At 50.6% G+C, this 18,240-nt stretch overlaps 1 long non-coding RNA gene across 2 annotated transcripts; it reads left to right on the top strand.

The window, feature by feature from the left end:
* Positions 1 to 12,968: 12,968 nt before the first annotated feature.
* Positions 12,969 to 16,380, top strand: LOC117872786. Of its 2 annotated transcripts, none has more exons than XR_004644604.1 (3): positions 12,969 to 13,215; positions 14,385 to 14,498; positions 16,265 to 16,380. It is a non-coding gene; the product is annotated as an uncharacterized LOC117872786 (long non-coding RNA). The 2 variants fall into 2 exon arrangements; XR_004644603.1 differs by lacking the exon at positions 16,265 to 16,380 and adding an exon at positions 15,997 to 16,177.
* Positions 16,381 to 18,240: the final 1,860 nt, after the last annotated feature.

Here is an 18,240-nt window from a genome sequence, read left to right as displayed (position 1 = left end):
GTCACTGGGTGGGGGCTCGAGCCGGTTTTGCATTGTGTTATTGAAACGGAACCCCTAGATACAGAACCCGGCCCTTGTTGCTGCCAACTTAGATGGACAGAAGGGTTACATGTATTTCACTATCATTACCAAATGCACACGGGTGTTTTAGAAAAAGCTGATAAGGTATATACCAAGTTAGTCACTCTATTTAATTTAATTGACTGTTGGTAAAAATACTGAAAAAACAAGCTTCTAGATATGAATCCATTTGGCCCAAAGTGGTTATGGTGTGCTGTTTATACTTTAGGTTATGTATTTCTCCTAGAATTAGCTCTATATTAAGCATTTAAAAATACATGCTTGTTATATGTCTGGTTTGTAATTGGTTTAGTAGTCCAATCTTTATTTTGTTCAAATCTAAGGTATCACTAGGTAGGTTTAATGCTAAGATATTTTCTCTGTCTGTATTAACTAACATACAAATCAAACTGATTTTCTTCCCACAACCAGTCGTGCCTTCCCCCAAAACCTTGCTAAGCACCATAGCCTTTCGTGGATCTTTAACTAGAAGAACAGGAAAAAACTTCAGCTGGAATTTCAAAAGGGGATAATTTTTAAACACTTCCTGTGCCAAAGTTAAATGTTTCACTGAGAGAGTATAGAAAATGCAATTGCCCAAGGAAGAGTGAGTGTGTTGAACTACAAGACTAGATTCAAACATAGAGGTGTGAAATAGAAGTCATCTTGACTATGTTTTTACATATACTAGCACTCACACAAGAAAGTTATTACCCAGGCATGACTCACATAACCTCTAGTCTGAAGGCTTTGAAGTAGGGTGACCATATTTTCTAAAGTAAAACCAGGTCAGCTGGGGCTCGCCTGAGCCACCCCACACACCCACAGGACTTGCCAGAGCCACCATCCCCCCCACCGCCCAGGGCTGGGGCTGAGCTCCCCCCGAGCTCCGTGCCCCATGCCGCCCGTGGCCAGGTTGACACACCCCTCCCTAAGCTCCATGCTGCCTGCGGATGGGGCTGACCGTCCCCCTCCTCCCCCCACGGGGTGCTGGAACAATTTGTATAGTGGGAATGCTGAAGGCCAATGAACCAAATTGTAAACCCTGTACACAATGGAAAACACTTAAAGCCAGGGGGCACCTATGCCCCACACCCCTAGTTTCAGCACTTATACACCCCAAGCTCTGCGCTGCCTGGGGCTGAGCTCCCTCCTGCTCCCCCCGAGCTCTGCGCCCCATGCCACCCGCAGCTGGGGTGGGGCTGAGCACTGGAGCCCTTTGCTGCCTGCAGCTGGGGTGACCCCCCCCCGAGCTCTGTACCCCATGCTGCCTGTGGCTGTGGCTGGAGCTGGGACAGACACACCCCCACCCCTCAAGTTCCACGCTATGTGGGGCTGGGGCTGATCCCCCCAACCTCTATGCTGACGTGGCTGGGGCTGGCCCCCTGAGGGCTGGGGCTGTGCCCCATGCTATCTGGGGCTGCGACTCACCCCCAAGCCTTGCTGCCCATCACCTCATGTCACTGCCCCCCAACATTCCTCCATGCCCCCCCTTAGGTGGGGGCACACTCTACTTTTTTGGTAAACTGGGCGTTTGTTTGTTTGCTTTTGCCTACTGATCAGTTTTGACAAATGCCCATTTTTGTAAAAAAAAAAAAAAATTGGGATGGCAGGGACAGAGCTTAAAAAGGGGACTGTCCTGGCCAAAACAGGACGTACAGTCATCCTACTTTGAAGGGAATTGGGAAGGAATTTTCCCAGCTAGGATGTGGCCTGGCTGGGAAAGAGGGGGAAGTAGTGGGGACTTGGCTTAACTCTGAGAGGCGGGGAGCAGTGGTCACTGCCAGAAGGTGGGAACAAGAGTAGTCCTAGCCAAAGGCTAGTGTGTGGAGATTTGCTGCTCACTAACTTTGCCCATCCAACCCTAATTGCAGTTGCCACAGAATATTAGTGTTGTGCCCCATCCCTGAGCACTGGTAGGGGCGAGGGAGTGGTGGCAGTGGCAATCACAAGCTGGAGAAGAGCCAGAGAAATCTCTCTACCCTCTGGAGAGTGGGGATATAGAGTAACAAAGCCTAGAGGCTTCTTGAGCAGCGGAGGAAAGGAATGGGCACTTCAGCCCTGAGGGAAGGCAGCCTAGTTCACAAAGAGAGGAGGGAATCCCTATGGTCTGAGGACTCATTGGACCCAGGGTTTCCCCACACACGCTAGTTAGCTCAGCAGAGTGCTGAGGGTACTTAGGCTCTTCAGGAGATTTGGGCAGATGGTGCTTTGTCCCCTATATTGCTCCTTACTTCATGAGCACGATCCTTTGGACACTAAGGAGGATGATCACCTTGCAGTTTCTTACAGTTGCCAGATGCAGCTGTTCCTGCATCCTCTGGGATTAACTGTGGGTTCTGTGGGAATCAGATATGCTGAGTCCTTCAACAAACAGCCCACCAGATGAGAAGACAGAGGGTGTCCCAGTCCTAAAAGCGGTTTTGTAGTCACAGGCCTTTCTTTTCTCTTCAATCTCTAGGTCAGCCAGCAAAAGTATGGGATCTCCACCTTCTGGAGACAGCAGCGCTGGAGCTTTGTGAGCTGGCAAGCCCATTAAATGGGGGGAAGAAGGGGTTGTTACATAGATGAAAATGTTTTGTGTATTGTCTTCATCTGCTGGCCCGGAGGATCTATCCCCAAGCATCTGGACTGGCACAGAGGATTCAAAGAGAAATAAATAGTAAGCTTTAAGCTTTGAAATATGCCCATGAGCTGAATTACTGCATAGGATATCATTGTTGGGTTGCTGCCAGTGTAGACAACAGCATAACTGTTACACCAAAAAAGAATCTCTAATCTGGATGTGGGTAGTGATTGTGATTGCAACAAGATAGGGAAAAATTAAAGAATGCAATATCCTTTATCAGCCCTTGCCCGGCCCACTCCAAGCACCATCACTAGAGGCACTGTTTGCTGTGAAATTCAACATGCAAGTCAATTCAGTTTGGTTCTTCCTGAAGATATCCTGTTAAGCCCACATAAACAGTTTCTGTGTTCCTAAGTACTTCCTCATTTCCTTAGTGACTCTAGTGAAGCAGAACAGGTACATTACTCTGACTCAAACTGGAAACCAAAGGCCCTGACCATGGGGCACCACACAACAGGCTAAATTCAAATGTCAAATAAGGGCCTCTAATTGACTAATGTTCTTAGCCCAGAGTGCACCCAAAAATTAATTTTTGCAGGTTTTCCACTGTAGTGACCCCCCAGACACAAAGTTGCTACAGGGACCCTTCGTGTAACTGATTTCTGGGTTTGTGGTGCCCGTCACTTGTAAATTCAAAGAAACAAATGATACAGGTGCAAACCATGATAAAACTCAATATGCAGTTTGCTTTTTAAAGAAGGAGGCACTTTATTTAAGAAAAGGATGGGGAGAATGAAAAATTAGGATAAATATGTTACAGACAACAAATGGAACCCGTAATGACAAACAAACACACCAGAACAACCACTCAGGCAGTATAGTTAATATGCCCAGCTCCCTGCACTACTGGGTTGAGTGGGTGTGGGCACAATGCACCTCCTCTACCCAGATTTCCTTTCATCAGCTTCTTCCACATCTTCCAACCCGGACGGTTGTTTAAAATGGAAACAAAGGAGTAGCCTCATGTCCTTCTTGACCCACCCATAGGCTGTGGAGCCAAGAGAGGAAAGGGGTGGAGGGCAGCATACCAGGGTCATGGCCTGACCACTTTTAAGCAGGTACATGGAAAACAGAGTTGTCACCTGGCTGGTTTCTGACTGGCCTGGCCAATTTTTCTACTCTCTTGTCAGCTACCTGTCAAGAGATGTAATCTACTGCGTGCACATGCAGTTGCATCACCTGAAAGCAAGCTTGCCCATCCAGGAGGGGTAAGGTATGGAGCAGAGTGGAGGGGGGCAAGGGCTTCTGGGAGGGGATGGAGTGCTACCTTAAAGGCTACCTGAAAGGCTGAGACTCCTGGGAGGGGGTGAATATAAGGGCTCACGGGCAGGGGGAAGGGGCTTGGCTGCAGGTGAGGGGACAACTAAGAGGGGAAGAGGAAGGTCAGGTGGGAAAGGGGCAAATCTATGGCCTCCTCCACTTTAAATGGCACTCTGGAGCCCCTGGACCCATCCACCCACCCTTTCCATGGGTCCTCTAGCAAAGAGAGGCAGCTTATAAAAGTCTCCACTCAGGCATCATTTACAGCAGCTGTTCCCAAACTGTTTGGGATTGCATTATCAGCAGACGGGGTCACAGTGATCCTTAGCATGTGGAGGATGCCATTTTGCTCTGCACAGCGTGACCTTGCACATACGGTGCCTGCAGAGGTGAAAGTAAGCCAGTAAGGTCCGCTATGGCATACTGGCAAGAGCCGGTACGCCGTGCCAGACTGCACCGGCTTCCCCGGTGGTGATTTAAAGGGTCCAGGGCTCCAGCTACTGTGGGGAGCCTGGGCCCTTTAAATCACCGCCATAGCCCTGCCACCGCTACCCCAGTCCTAGCCTGAGCCTTGCTGCCCTAGGGTGGTGGCAGCAGGGCTCCTGCAGTGACTTAAAGGGCCTGGAGCTCCGCGGTGGCCAGAGCCCCGGGCCCTTTAATTTGCCCCTAAGCTCCCAGATGCCTCTGCAGTTGGGAGCTCCAAGGTGATTTAAAGGCCCCACCTCTTCTGGTTGAGGCCATGCTTCTTCCGGTTGAGGCCATGCCCCCGTTGAGGACTCCGGCGTACCGGTAAGTCCTTTAAGTTACTTTCATCCCTAGGTGCATGTGAGGTCACGAGGTCACAATGCACGGAGGATGCCATTTTGTAGAGCAAAATGGCATCCTCCGCATAGTGTGACTTAGCACATATGAGGTCACACTGTGTGGAGGATGCCATTTTGTATTACAAAATGGCATCCTTCATGCAGCATGATCTCACACTTATGGAGCATGTGAGGTCACACAGTGCATAGGTTGCCATTTTGCTCTTCAAAATGGCATCCTCCATGCTGTCTGGGGTTCTGGCAGCAAATAATTAAAATGGGGTTGTGCCAGCAAACAGTTTGGGAACCCCAATTTAGAGCCAGGGATGAGGTGACTAGAAATCTGGGTTATACCACCTTCTCTCTAAGAAGCTGGGAAATATCACACTAGGTGTCCACATGAATGCCCAGCTATGGCAACTTGGATACTGGCGGTTCCATATTTCCCCTGTAACCTAACCATCAACACCTTCTAAAATCCCACATATTCCTGGGACATATTGCCCGACCTGCAAACAAAAGAATTATCCAAATATCATGTAGCATGATGCAACCCTTTTTTCCAAATTAAGGCCCATTCCATAAAGTGATGAATTTCATAAAGACCACACAGGAAACCAAACAGGCTTAATTCCCTTACTAAGCTTCCTACACAAAAGACTGATAATGTGTTTTTCACCTTTACTGAAGTTGGTCCAATCTCTTGCTTCATGCACCAGAACATAAACCCTTGGACATCTTTTGGAATACATTCTATTGGTTGACTTATATCTTGATACAAGGAGAGTGTTAATTTCTGTGAGGTATCCTCTTCTGCTCACTACCTTTGTCAAACTCCAGGTATCCAGTCTGGATCCAGATGTAGCACTGGGCTTTGAAAGTGAAGATCCGGAAATGGAGGTGAATGAAAACAGACACAGGGATAGATTTAAGTGGCAGCCCCCAGCTTTATTGAAGTAACACTGGAGAAGGGTGCTAAAGGATTATAGATTTTCATAATCAGGTTTTCACAGTTAGCTGTGCCCTACACAAACTAAGTATACTGTGGATAATATACACAGGGCCATTTACTTTAACTATATGCTCATTTTCTGCTTTCAAGCACAGTTAAGCAGACCGTCAATTGTGTGTAGCGCCCCTCTCCACCTGGTTACCTCCTTTAGTGGCAATCCGCTTACCGGTTTTGATGGACAGGTCTGGGTTCTTTTGAATCCCGCCACCCACGCAGCAGGGTGAATCTTTTTTCTTTTTTTTTTTCTATGAAATTATTTGGCGGTGCCTCCACCCCGCCCTCGCTCCTTCCTGGCAGGGTCACCAGGGCAGCTTGGGCAGAAAATTCTAACTACAGAGTAATCCCCACTTACTTGCCAGATAGTTGGAGACTTCCAAGAAATAACACAACACATAAAAATATATTCAACACAATAATTATACTAAACAGGCAACAAATACAACATAACAGGGTGAAACACTATTTTTAGGGTCACCGGTGCCCACACTGAAAATACCCGTGACTTGATGTAACAAGTGTAAAATTAGTGTCCTATTGGTACACGTACTTTGCTGGGGCCCTTGATGACCTATACAATTCTCTGCAGTGGTTTGGCAGTGTGGCTGACTGGGTTCAGTACAGCCCAAAGGACCCAAAGTTGGAGGAGGTGGTGAATCCCTCCACAGGTATAATAAGCAGCAGGTTATAAAATCCTCAAACCCTTACTCCCTGGCTTGAGGACACAGTTCAGGGAGTAGGGGGTCCCCAAAACAAATTCCCTGACTAACTAAAAGACGGTGCACTCACAAACTCCATGAATGATCTTCAGGTTTGAAGATGACACTGGATTCTTCAGTCACTGCAGAGGGGCTGCTGTCTGCTGTCAGGGATTCTCCTCAAGCGGGAATCAGGCTGCGTTGGTCCCAGGATTTCCCCTCACCACAAAGGGGTGCAGGGCTCAAGGTGTAGGTTATACAACTACCCTAACATCCAAACTGTAGCCTCCTAGCCCAGCCTCCAGTCACACACTCAGCAGGCAGCTTCCCTGGACTAGCAGAGCTCACCATGTGGTGACTAGTCTCACCTAGGGAGTTGGAGGTGAACCCAGCCTGGCTGGGAAATTTCTCAGCAAACGCTACCAACTGGGACTCATCCGTGGGGAAAGAAAACCCAGGTGAGGGATCGGCTGTCAGGTCCTTAGAGGCCAGTTCTCGGGGGAACCCTGCTTGCAGGCCTGGGACTCACCAGCTCCCCACACAACCAGTCCTGCCCTTACCCTGGCTGGCTCCAGCCTCTCCAAAATGGCTTCTCCCCTCTCCTGAACTCCCTGGGAGGGGCATCTCACTCCCTATTGGTTGCCGGGCAGACTCTGAGTTTGCCTTGGCTCCTCCTCCCTGAGCTGCCAGCAGACAGAGCTCCAGGAATCTATGTAATCTCCTTGGGGGTTACATGTGGAAACAACTATTCACTTTGACTGCTGAATATGCAGAAATACTACTTCATTTCAGTGATGAAATAGTAAAGAATTGTTGCCAGTATCTGGAATGCTCTGATACAATTCATAGCACTCCTTTACAAATTTGAGTAACTTGTCAATATGGTGAAGTTCAAAGGTTTAAGGATGTAATGCAGAAAAAAACAAAATTTCCCTTGTTTAATGCATCTGTTGAAATCAAGCAGAAAATGGTACTGAATAATTCTCTGACTAGATTTTGGTGCCATACCATGTTTATCCAATGACTTTGCTTTTGTTTCTGCACTTTACATGTTTTGAGGGTTGGAAAACAATTCCACAATTGGGATGAGAGCTTGTTCCACAGTCAAAGAAATTATTGCTCCAATGATGTTTTACTGCATGGCACCCAATGGTCATTTCTGCTGCTGTTATAGCTGCCTCTTCCTTTCGGGCTTAAGAAAATATTAGCTTTTTTCTTTTAAAAAAACCCTGCCAATTTGTTTTTCTTATATGCAGCACCAGAATCACAGGTTTTGACATCTTTGCCACTGTGCATACTGGAGAATTCCTGTAGAACATACTGGGCAGGAGGCCTTCAGGTTATTATTTTGGGCTTGCGTAATCTACAGATATTTTCCCTCCCTATCACTTCTATATCTACACATTCCCTTCACTTTATTCCTCTAACTGTTGTGACACTGCTATTGATGTCTGCACTTCTGACTGAGTTACACAAAGCTTGTAATTGATGGATTTAAAAAACACAAAACGATATACTTTCTTATCTCAAACTGTATTATGGCATTCTGTTCGTGAAACCAGTACCTCAGGACCTTTGGAAGCAATTCACCACAATACATGCCCTCTGACCCTGGGCCCACTCTAGATCTCCTACATTTTCTCTGCAGGTCCTTCTCCTGTTACACTTGAATCAGAGAATTAGGCCCAAACTCTCAACTTCCCTGGTCTATCTGAATATGTGAGTTCTGCTGGGCCCCCTTCACTGTCTGGCACTCTCCACAGAGCTCTCCCCTAACCCCTGGTGTCATCTCTCTAACAGAGCAGGTTTCCTTTTGTAAGCCTGCCCAAAATAAAAATGGCTGGCCAGGCAGGGGGCAAATGTCAGATGCAGTTCACCTCCCTTTGGAGGTGCGCCGGCCTGCCACCTTTGTGCCTTGGGAGCAGAAGTGCTGGAAGCTCCCTAGAAGTGGGGGGCCACTGGCACCTGGACTGTGGCCTCAACCCACATCTGCCCCTCCCCTCCCCTTAAGAGAGAGAAATGGGGGGTGGAGGGGGGCAGAGAGTAGCAAGTGGTGGGAAGGACCTCAGGGGAAGAGGCAGAGTGGGGGCAGGAAGAGGTGGAGTGAGGGTGCGGCCTCGGGGCAGAGCGGGGACAGACTCACAGGGAGTGGGGTGGAGCATGGGCGGGGACTCGGGAGGAAGGGCAGAGCAGGAGCATGGTCACAGTTCGGGTGCTGGTGGCCCCCATTTCTAGGGAGCTTCCGGCATTCCTGGGAGTAGCCTCCCCAAATGAAAGACTCATGTGCCACCTATGCCAGGCTACTCTCATGAGATGCCTGGTCACCAGACTCAACCACAGGCCCAACCCCTTTAAACTGGGAAGTGGATAACTAGGCACAGGTGAGATTGAACCCAATACCCTTAAAGGGACAGATGGTATAGGAGTAGACTGGAGGAAGATTATTGTTGGCTTCTCATACACTAAAATTGTTTTCACTTTTGTGCACACCATGTGAATGGAGTTAGCGCCGGCTTAAGGAAGGGCAGGGCCCAATTCGAACATTTTTGGCGGGGCCCCAGCAGGGATGACTAACAAAAAAAATAATGGAAAAAAAAGCCTTTAATTTCTTCCATGTATTATTTACTTTCCATAACTATATAAAATAAAATTATATATTATGTACATTGCATCATATATGCTGTTGATCGGTTATTAATGAGCTCCGTTTCACGTGTGTGGGTCCCCGCCACTCCCTGGGGGTGTGCTAGGGTGACCAGATGTCCTGATTTTATAGGGACAGTCCCGATTTTTGGGTCTTTTTCTTATAGGATCCTATTATCCCCCACCCCCTGTCCCGATTTTTCACACTTGCTGTCTGGTCACCCTAGTGGTGTGCACATGTGTGGGTCCCAGCTGCTCCCTGCCCCCCTCATTGAAGCAAGTGTGCAGGGTTACTGCCCTGGGAACTGCAGGGCACCAGTGGACATGGGGCTGGCTGGAGGCTGGGCAGGGGCTCACTGGAGGTAGGGTCTGGCTGCAGGCAGGGCAAGGGGTGCGGGGCTGGCTGGAGACAGGGGTGTGTGGGGCTGGCTGGCTTTGGGCAGGGCCGCAGGGGGGTGCGGCAGGGGTTGCCTGGAGACAGGGCAGGGGGTGCGGCAGAGGCTGGCTGTGGGCAGGGGGTGCAGGGCTGGCTGCAGGCAGGGCATGGGGGCAGGGCTGGTGCGGGCAGAACAGGGGTGGCGGGGCTGGAGGTAGGGCAGGGGTGCAGCAGGGGCTGGCTGCGGACAGGGGGTGCAGGGCTGGCTGGAGACGGGGCTGGCTGCGGGCAGGGCAGGCGGTGCGGGGCTGGTGCGGGGACGGGGTGCAGCAGAGGCAGCTTTAAATAGCCCCCGAGTCCCCCGCTATCCCAGGGCTCTGGGGGCTATTTAAAGGGCCCAGGGCTCCCCTGCTTCTACCGCCCCGGCCCTTTAAATAGCCGCGGGAGCTCTGGGGAAGCAGCGGGGCTCCAGTGGCTATTTAAAGGGCCGGGTTGGTAGAGGCAGCGGGAGCCCCGGACTTTTTAAATAGCCCCCAGAGCCCCACAGCCCTACCCCAGGGCTCCAGCAGTGCGGGGCTGGTGGCAACTTAAAGAGCCTGGTGCTCCGGCCCCTGCTGGGAGCCCTAGGTCCTTTAAATTGCCCCCTGGGGAAGCCGAGCCACCCTGGTACAGCGCACCGGCTCTTGCCGGTACACCGTACCGGGGCTTGGGCCCGGGGCCCGATTCAGGGGAATTGGTTGAATTAGCCTAAAGCCGGCCCTGGTGGGGGTATGGCCACAGCGCCACAGGGAGGGGAACCCTGAGGTGTGGGGGTTGGGTGGGTAATGGGAGTTCCTCCTGAAGGGACGGGGGTTGGCCAAGGTCACTCAGCCCCGGGGTGTGGGAGGGGGACTGGCTGAGGGCACTCAGAGCCCCAGGAAGTGGGGGGGGATGAGGGGAGAGACTGGCCAGGGGCACTCAGAGCTCTTGGGGGGGTTGTCCGGGGGGGCACTCACAGCCCCAGGAGGTGGGTGGGGGAGGGGCGCACAGGATTTCAGGAATTCCCTGGCAGTGAAGAGCTGCTGGCGGCAGGGAGGAGCCAGCTGTGACAATCCCCACTTGGGATCCCTGACTGGGCTAGTGGCTATGGGGGCCCGTGGCCAAGCTGCAGTGGAAGGTGACCTGAAGGAAATGCCTCGGCCTCCAGCTAGGAAGGGCCTGGGCCAGCAATGACCCACCGCGCAGTGTCCCAGCTCCCTGCCCCACACCAGTGGGGCACGGCCCCTCCTCTGTAGGGAGGTTGGCATGTACCTTAGTGCTGCTTCCTCCATCCCCAAAGGCCTCTCCCAGCCAGTCTCTGGCAACCCCTGCCGTTCAGTACGCACATTACCCTGCTGTGACATACCGGGGGGAGGGGACCCATCGGGGATGGGGGGGCTGTCACACAGCTGGGCAATTTAAACCGGCTGGGCAGGACTGACTGTTTCCCTGGAGCTGGGGTCTCTGCTCCTCTGAGTCTCAGCCCAGGTGTCTCTCTGCCCTTCCCCCCAGTCACCCCCGGGCGAGGTGGGAGAGCCCCACGTTGCGTTCCAGCCCCGCATTCATACCCACAAGTGCTGGTGGGTTCCAATCCCAGCTGAACACGCCCACCCGGCCCTAGTGCGGAGCAGAAGGGCCCAGAGCTGCCCCACAGACCCTCTGGCTCTCTGAGCCAGCTCTTACCCATCACTGCAGCACGTCTGGCCCAGGCTGAACGCTGCTGCTCTGTTCAGAGAGACTGGCACTTCTCGCTCCTGCCGTACGAGGGGCAGGTGCTGCTACCGACTGCTCCCCCTAACCCCCGCCCTGCTGCGCTCGGGGGATGCTGCCCTGCTGTGGAGCTCTCAGGTGTCTTGAACTGGAATTTGTTTGGAGAAAAACTGCTAAGAAGCCCTATCAGCCCCGAGCAGAGAATACCTGGGAGAGTGCCTGGGTTGGGCGGGTCTGGTACAGCCTCCCCCCAGATAAGGCTCTTCCCTGGACCTGCCACTCATTGGAATCTGGAACGATTCCCTCCGAGGTAACACCCGGGGCAGCCAGGGCAGGGCACGGCCTGCTCCCCGGGAGCGTTAGGGCTTTCAGGAGTCAGAGGTGCCAGCAGAGCAGGTTGTACGTTAAAGCAGCGAAGGCAGTTGGGGGGCAGAGGAATTGGGTGCTTTGCCATTGCACTTGATCAGCTCAATTTGAAAATTCTTTCAAAGGAAATCCAGATGTATACATCTGACTGGGGTACATGTACACACATACACACGCACACTCACATGTGCACACACTCATGTGCACATACACGTACACACATACATATGCACATGTACACATACACATATATACAGACGTACACATACACGCACACACGCTGTCCCTGGAGCGCCCCAGGATGCGACTGATGGGGTGGCTGGCTATTATGGAGGCAGAAGGGGGTTGGGAGAAAATAATCAAGAAGAACTTTTGCTGAAAATGCAAACCTAAGCTGGAAATCTGTGCAGGGCTGGGTCAGCGAAAATGATCTTTTGAGCTGTTCTTATTAACCGTGGTCCTGTACTTCCTGGTTTGCGTCGGACCCAGGCAGGAGACTGGGCTGCTCTGAGCTGTAGAAGCCATTGGAATGAGCCAGGTCGGAATGAGCCAGGCCCTCAGAGCCTTCTGCCACCAATCGCCCCAGCAGTCACTGATCCACACCAAACCACGTCCTTCCAGTCAGCTAGTTTCATATGCACACGTCAAACCCTTGGTTTGCCACTCAGACACCACGGTGATGGGCACAGTAAGGCCCGAGAGATGCTAAACAGGCAGACAGACAAGGAAATAGTGGCCCTGCCTACAGGTGTGTGTGTGGTGCAAACGGATGAACACCAGTTGCTGGCTGAAGGCACAACCTTAATTCCCACATCTCCTGTCTGTCAGCTATCGATCGCTTGGCAGCCTGAGCTCCGATTTCTAACGCAGCGTTTTGCTCTGGCCTATTGTGGTTCTCATGTCCGGGAGCGCCTTGGCCCCTGGTATCAGGAACGGTGCTAAGGAGGCTGCTTTTCAAAGGTCCTTAAGTGGGGTTGCCAACTTTCTACTTACACAAAACCAAACGCCCTTGATCCAACCTCTTTCATGCCCTTCTCTACGGCCCCACCCCCACTCACTCCAGCCCAGCCCACCTCTCTCAGTCGCTCGCTCTCACACCCTCACTCACTTTCACTGGGCTGGAGCTCGGGGTTGGAGTGCAGGGAGGGGTGAGGGCTCCGGTGGGGATGCGAGCTCTGGGATTGGGCTGGAGATTAGGGGGTTGGGGTGCCAGACGGGGATCCGGGCTAGAACAGAGGGTTGGGGTGCGGACTCTGGGAGGGAGTTTGGGTGCGGGAGGGGGCTCAGGGCTGGGGTAGGGGATTGGGGTGGGGGTGTGGGGTCTGGGAGGGATTAGGGTACAGGAGGGGTTTCCGACCTGGGGCAGGGGGTTGGGGTGCCGGGTGTGAGGTCTGGGAGGGAATTTGGGTGTGGGAGGGGGTTCCGACCTGGGGCAGGGTTTCTGGGTGCGAGCTCCGGCCAGGCGGCGCTTACCTCAGCCAGCTCCTGGTCAATGGCACACCGGTGCTAATGCAGGCTCCTGACCCCTGGTCTCCCTCCGCTGGCAGGCTCTGAGCAAGGCCTGCCCAGAGAACATGGATGACGAGCTCTCGATCCTGCTGACAGCACCCCCCAGCACAGACAAACTCCAGCACATCTTGGAGGTGAGCAGAATGGGGAGGGGCCGCAGGGGTTTTACCTTAGCCCTGGGGACTCCTAGAAAGAAGAGACTGGAAAATCCATGTTTCTATTGGATCCTTCCGAGTATGCATTTGTGATATAAACTCACTGGGTGACCTTGGGGTAACTCACTTCCCCCTTACGGCATCAGTCTTCTCCACTATCAAATCTACACTGGGGAAGAAGGACAGAAGCCCCGACAATCACCTTCACCTCTGGGTGTCTGGTCCTGGGAGCCAATCCAACTGGAATATCTGCCCCATCTCCTAAACTGCCCTATCTTTTCCTCCTAGGGCCTTGTCCTTTGTGCTCAGCCTGGCCCCTTCCCAGATTGTCCCTGACCTTTAAAGGACTCTCCAAGCCCCTCCCATGCCTGCTTCCCTTGGGGTCTCTCTCCTGGCTGAGCACAGGCTGCCCTTCTATCTCTCAGCAGGCCTGGGTCCTAGTCACAGGCTGCGTCTTGTCACGTGACCCCCACACTTATTCCCTTCGCCCTAGGAAGCTGCATCACCTGGGCCAGGTGCAGTTGAGCTCCAACCCCTTTCCTGGCCATCTCACCCAGGGACAGGTTGACATTGGTAACCTGTGGGTAACAGTAACTGGTTGCTCCCAAAGGTGCTGAAGACACAATGGAAGAGGAAATCCTTTGGCCTGGATTGAAATTATTCCGACTGAAAGTGAATGAGAGAAAATAGGTCCAGAGTTCTCTTCCTCACAGCAGAAAATGTAGCGATTGATAGAGGTTCAGGTCAGAAAGGACCATTATGTGCATCTAGTCGCCCCTCCTGTACAACTCAGGGCCTAGAATGTGACCAAGTGGTTCCTTCAGCCAACCATAGCATGGGACTGAGCCAGAGCACGTCTTTTGGAACGACATCCACATGCAGGAGAGCCTGCTGGCTACCAGAAAATCTCTCTTCTGCAGTGACGTGGGGTTAAGGGACACGGGAGAAAAGACATGGAGGCTGTGACTAAACTTAGAGCAGCAAGGCCAGGAAAACCAGGGTTAGGTCCCAGGCCTGGCTATCAGATCTGCTGTTTTCTATTCCTGGCTTTGGGACCATGAGCGAATCTCTGCACCGCTGGGTGCCTCGGTTTCCCCAGCTATCAAATGGAGCTAATCAAGGTTTTGTTTGTTCTCCCTATTTTACAGGGTGGGAAACCGAGACACAGTTGGGACCTGTCTACACTACAGGTCTGTCGTGCGTTTGTAATCTGCTGACCCCCACATGTTGTTCAGAGCCTATGGATAACACAGCTCCTAAAGGTACGTTTCTTCTGTGCTTATCCCCTATGTACCAGCAGGGCTGGACAGCATTTCTCACTGTGATGTGGGGAGCAGGTCCTGGGTACTAAGGGTCTGAAGAAGCTCTCAAGGACTAATTTTTTAAAATAATTGTTATCAATGAATTGGGAGAAAACATAGAATCACTGCGGATAAGATTGGGGGGTGACAAAATACAGGCAGAGTGGTAATTCCTGATGGGGAGAGGGCAGTGATACAGAGCGATCTGGCTCATTCGGCCAGCTGGACCCATTCAAAGAAAACAAGTTTGAGCAGAGCCCAATGCAATGTCCTATACGTGGCAACAAGGCACGCCGGCCACACCTCCAGAATGGGGACGTGGATCCAGGAAAGCAGTGACTCTGAAAAGGATTTAGGGGCCAGAGAGGAGAAGCCACTCAACATGAGCTCCCAGTGTGATGCTGTGGTGAATAGGGCTAAAGCCATCATTAGACGTAGGAGCAGAGCCGTGAGTAGGATAGGGAGGTGACACAGCAGCAGTGAGACTGCTATTGGAATACTGCCTCCAGTCTTGGTGTCCTCCTTTGAAAAAGATGGTCCTAGAAATTGGAGCTGGGGCAGCAAAGAGCCATGAAATGTTCTGAGGGCTGGAGAAAAATGCCTTCTAGTGAGCTATTGAAAGAGCTTAACCTGTTTAGCTTATCAAAAGAATATTGAAGGGGACTTCATTGAAGTGTTGAAGTGCCTTAATGGAGAGAAAATACTGGGTATTAAACGGCTCTCTAGTCTAGCAGAGAAAGGCAGAACAAGACCCAATAGCTGGAAGGTGAAAAGAGACAAATTCCTATGACAAATAAGGCACAAATATTCAACAGCGAGGATGATTGACCACAGGAAGAAGCTACCAAGGAAAGTGGTGGATTCTCCATCTCTTGATGTCATTAATAAAGACTAGATGCCTTTCCGGAACGTGTTTGCCCCAAAAGTAGCTATTGTGGTACACAGGAGGCCTGTGATATGCAAGGGGTCAGATTAGACGCTCTAACTGTCTCTTCTGGCCATAAAGTCTACTCATTTCTGAGAAACCGAGTGTAGCATTGGGAGCAGCCTCTGATGTTTTACTGTCTAGCCGGCTTGCTTCTTAGAATGAACACTCATTGAGCGTGGTGATCCACAGGGAGTAGCTCAAACCTCCAAAGGTTCTGGCCTGCGGCAGGACATTAACACTGCAGGGGAGGGGTGGGTGTGGCAGTGACATCACAAAGGCTTTTTGCAGGACCTCAGCCTATTGGCCAAAGGTGCAGGGGAGGTGGTGACCTCACAGAGGGATGCTGACATCAGCCAGGCAGGACAGGGGCGCAGGGCCAGGGAAACCTCAGAGACCCCTGTGGCTTTGCTTCAGCAAGTCTCCTTCTCGAGGGCTCTCTTTGAGGTCTGAGAGAGTATTTGGGTTCACGTACGTGAGCACCAGGAGGAACCTCTTTTGAGTTTTCTCCTTTCTTTTTCCTGATTTCACTAGAAAACTGACGTCCCTGTTTCGAAGGTAAGAGCCTCCGAGAGGTTTGGAACCTATTCAGTCTGATGCATCTGGCGCCAGCTGAATTTTAGGCATGGAAAACACTAGCTTAAGGTGGGCGAATTTTATTCCCCACCTGGGATTTTGTCCCTTAGAATCACTGGGGACATTAGGGTTTGTCCTTTTTCTTTTACCTTTTCCTCCATCCCTCCCTCCTTTCTCTTCATCTCTTACTTCTTTTGTCCTTTCCCCGTTCCCCTCCCACCACCAGGAGGGGTGTGTGTGTGTCGTGGGGGGTGCTCTACAACTCCCATTGTGGGAGGTCCACCGAAAAATGTGGCGTTGAAATAGTGCTCAGACAGTGATCCCCAGCGGTGACCTGGGCCATCCTTTGTGCTCTCTGGTGAGAACCCTCATCCCCCCGCCCCTCGGTCTCTACCCTGATTGGCTGAGCAGGGGGTTATTGACAGGGAGGAGACTCAGGTCCCTGTTGTTTTCTTTTAAGACCAAGTAAATAGTCATAACCAGTTATATGTTCGACAAATTTTGCTGCTTCTCTGCAGTTCATTATTTTCTCTACCATTCCAGTTCTCCTAAAATACTTGCTGAATAATTACTATGAACTCTTGCTGGTCTGGAACTCACTTGAGAACACTTTATTCAGGTCATTCAATGTCTGAAATTCAAGATCCGATGGTTAGTTTGAAAATCAGGGCTCTTGGGTCCTATTCCCAACTCTGCCATGGACTGGCTGTGTGACCTAAGACAAGTCAATTCTCCTTTCTCAGCCTTAGCTTCTCCCTCTTTCAAGTAGGGATAACAATCCGCTCCTACCTACCTCCCGACAGGTGGAGGATGGGGATCTATTGGAGAGTGTCACTAGGAGCAGTGCATAAGATGAGGTGTCCTATCACGTTTACTCAGATCAGATTAGGACATAATAGAATGGCTGAAATAGTCTATTTTATTTGTATTTTATTATGTTGCAATTGTTAAGAGCAGCAACTACTTAGCTCAGACTGAAACATCTTATCTAATTTTTGAGATCTAAGTGTCTCCTCTTTGTGTGCGACGAGACAAACACGTACTCCTGTTCTTTTTGTGACACAGAAGATGCTTTTCTTTTGCAACAAAATATTTTTGCAAAGAATTTTCATGCCACTTGATATGATTTCAAGAAACAAACTGGTTTAGTTTGAATGGGATTTTCGGACAGAAACGGTTTCAATGAAATTTCCCCACCATCTCCATTTCTGGGCTCTATCCCCGTCTTTGGGGGGTTTGCTGTCTGTTAGAACAGGAGTCTGATTTGGATAGGGATAGAGACCTCTTCAATGTTTTTAATGAAGTAAATACTAATGGGAATTGTGTGATCATGGGAGACTTTAACTTCCCAGATATAGACTGGAGGACAAGTGCTAGTAAAATAATAGGGCTCAGATTTTCCTAGATGTGATAGCTGATGGATTCCTTCACCAAGTAGTTGCTGAACCAACAAGAGGGGATGCCATTTTAGATTTGGGTTTGGTGAGTAGTGAGGATCTCTTAGAAGAAATGGTTGTAGGGGACAGCCTTGGTTTGAGCGATCATGAGCTAATTCAGTTTAAACTAAATGGAAGGGTAAACAAAAATAGATCTGTGACTAGGGTTTTTGATTTCAAAAGGGCTAACTTTAAAAAATTAAGGAAATTAGATAGGGAAGTGGATTGGACTGAAGAACTTGTGGATCTAAAGGCGGAGAAGGCCTGGAATTACTTCAAGTCAAAGTTGCAGAAACTATCAGAAGCCTGCATCCCAAGAAAGGGGGGGAAATTCATAGGCAGGAGTTGTAGACCAAGTTGGATGAGCAAGCATCTCAGAGAGATGATTAAGAAAAAGCAGAAAGCCTACAAGGTGTGGAAGATGGGAGTGATCAGCAAGGAAAGCTACCTTACTGAGGTCAGAAAATGTAGGGACAAAGTGAGAAAGGCCGAAAGCCATGTAGAGTTGGACCTTGCAAAGGGAATTCAAACCAATAGTAAAAGGTGTAAAAGGTTCTATAGCCATATAAATAAGAAGAAAACAAAGAAAGAAGTGGGACCGCTAAACACTGAGGATGGAGTGGAGGTTAAGGATAATCTAGGCATGGCCCAATATCTAAACAAATACTTTGCCTCAGTCTTTAAGAGGCTAATGAGGAGCTTAGAGATAATGGTAGGATGACAAATGGGAATGAGGATATGGAGGTAGATATTACCACATCTGAGT

This window comes from Trachemys scripta, chromosome 2, assembly GCF_013100865.1.
Source record: "Trachemys scripta elegans isolate TJP31775 chromosome 2, CAS_Tse_1.0, whole genome shotgun sequence".
Classification (NCBI taxonomy): domain Eukaryota; kingdom Metazoa; phylum Chordata; order Testudines; family Emydidae; genus Trachemys; species Trachemys scripta.
This window is presented reverse-complemented; position numbering and strand designations above follow the sequence as displayed.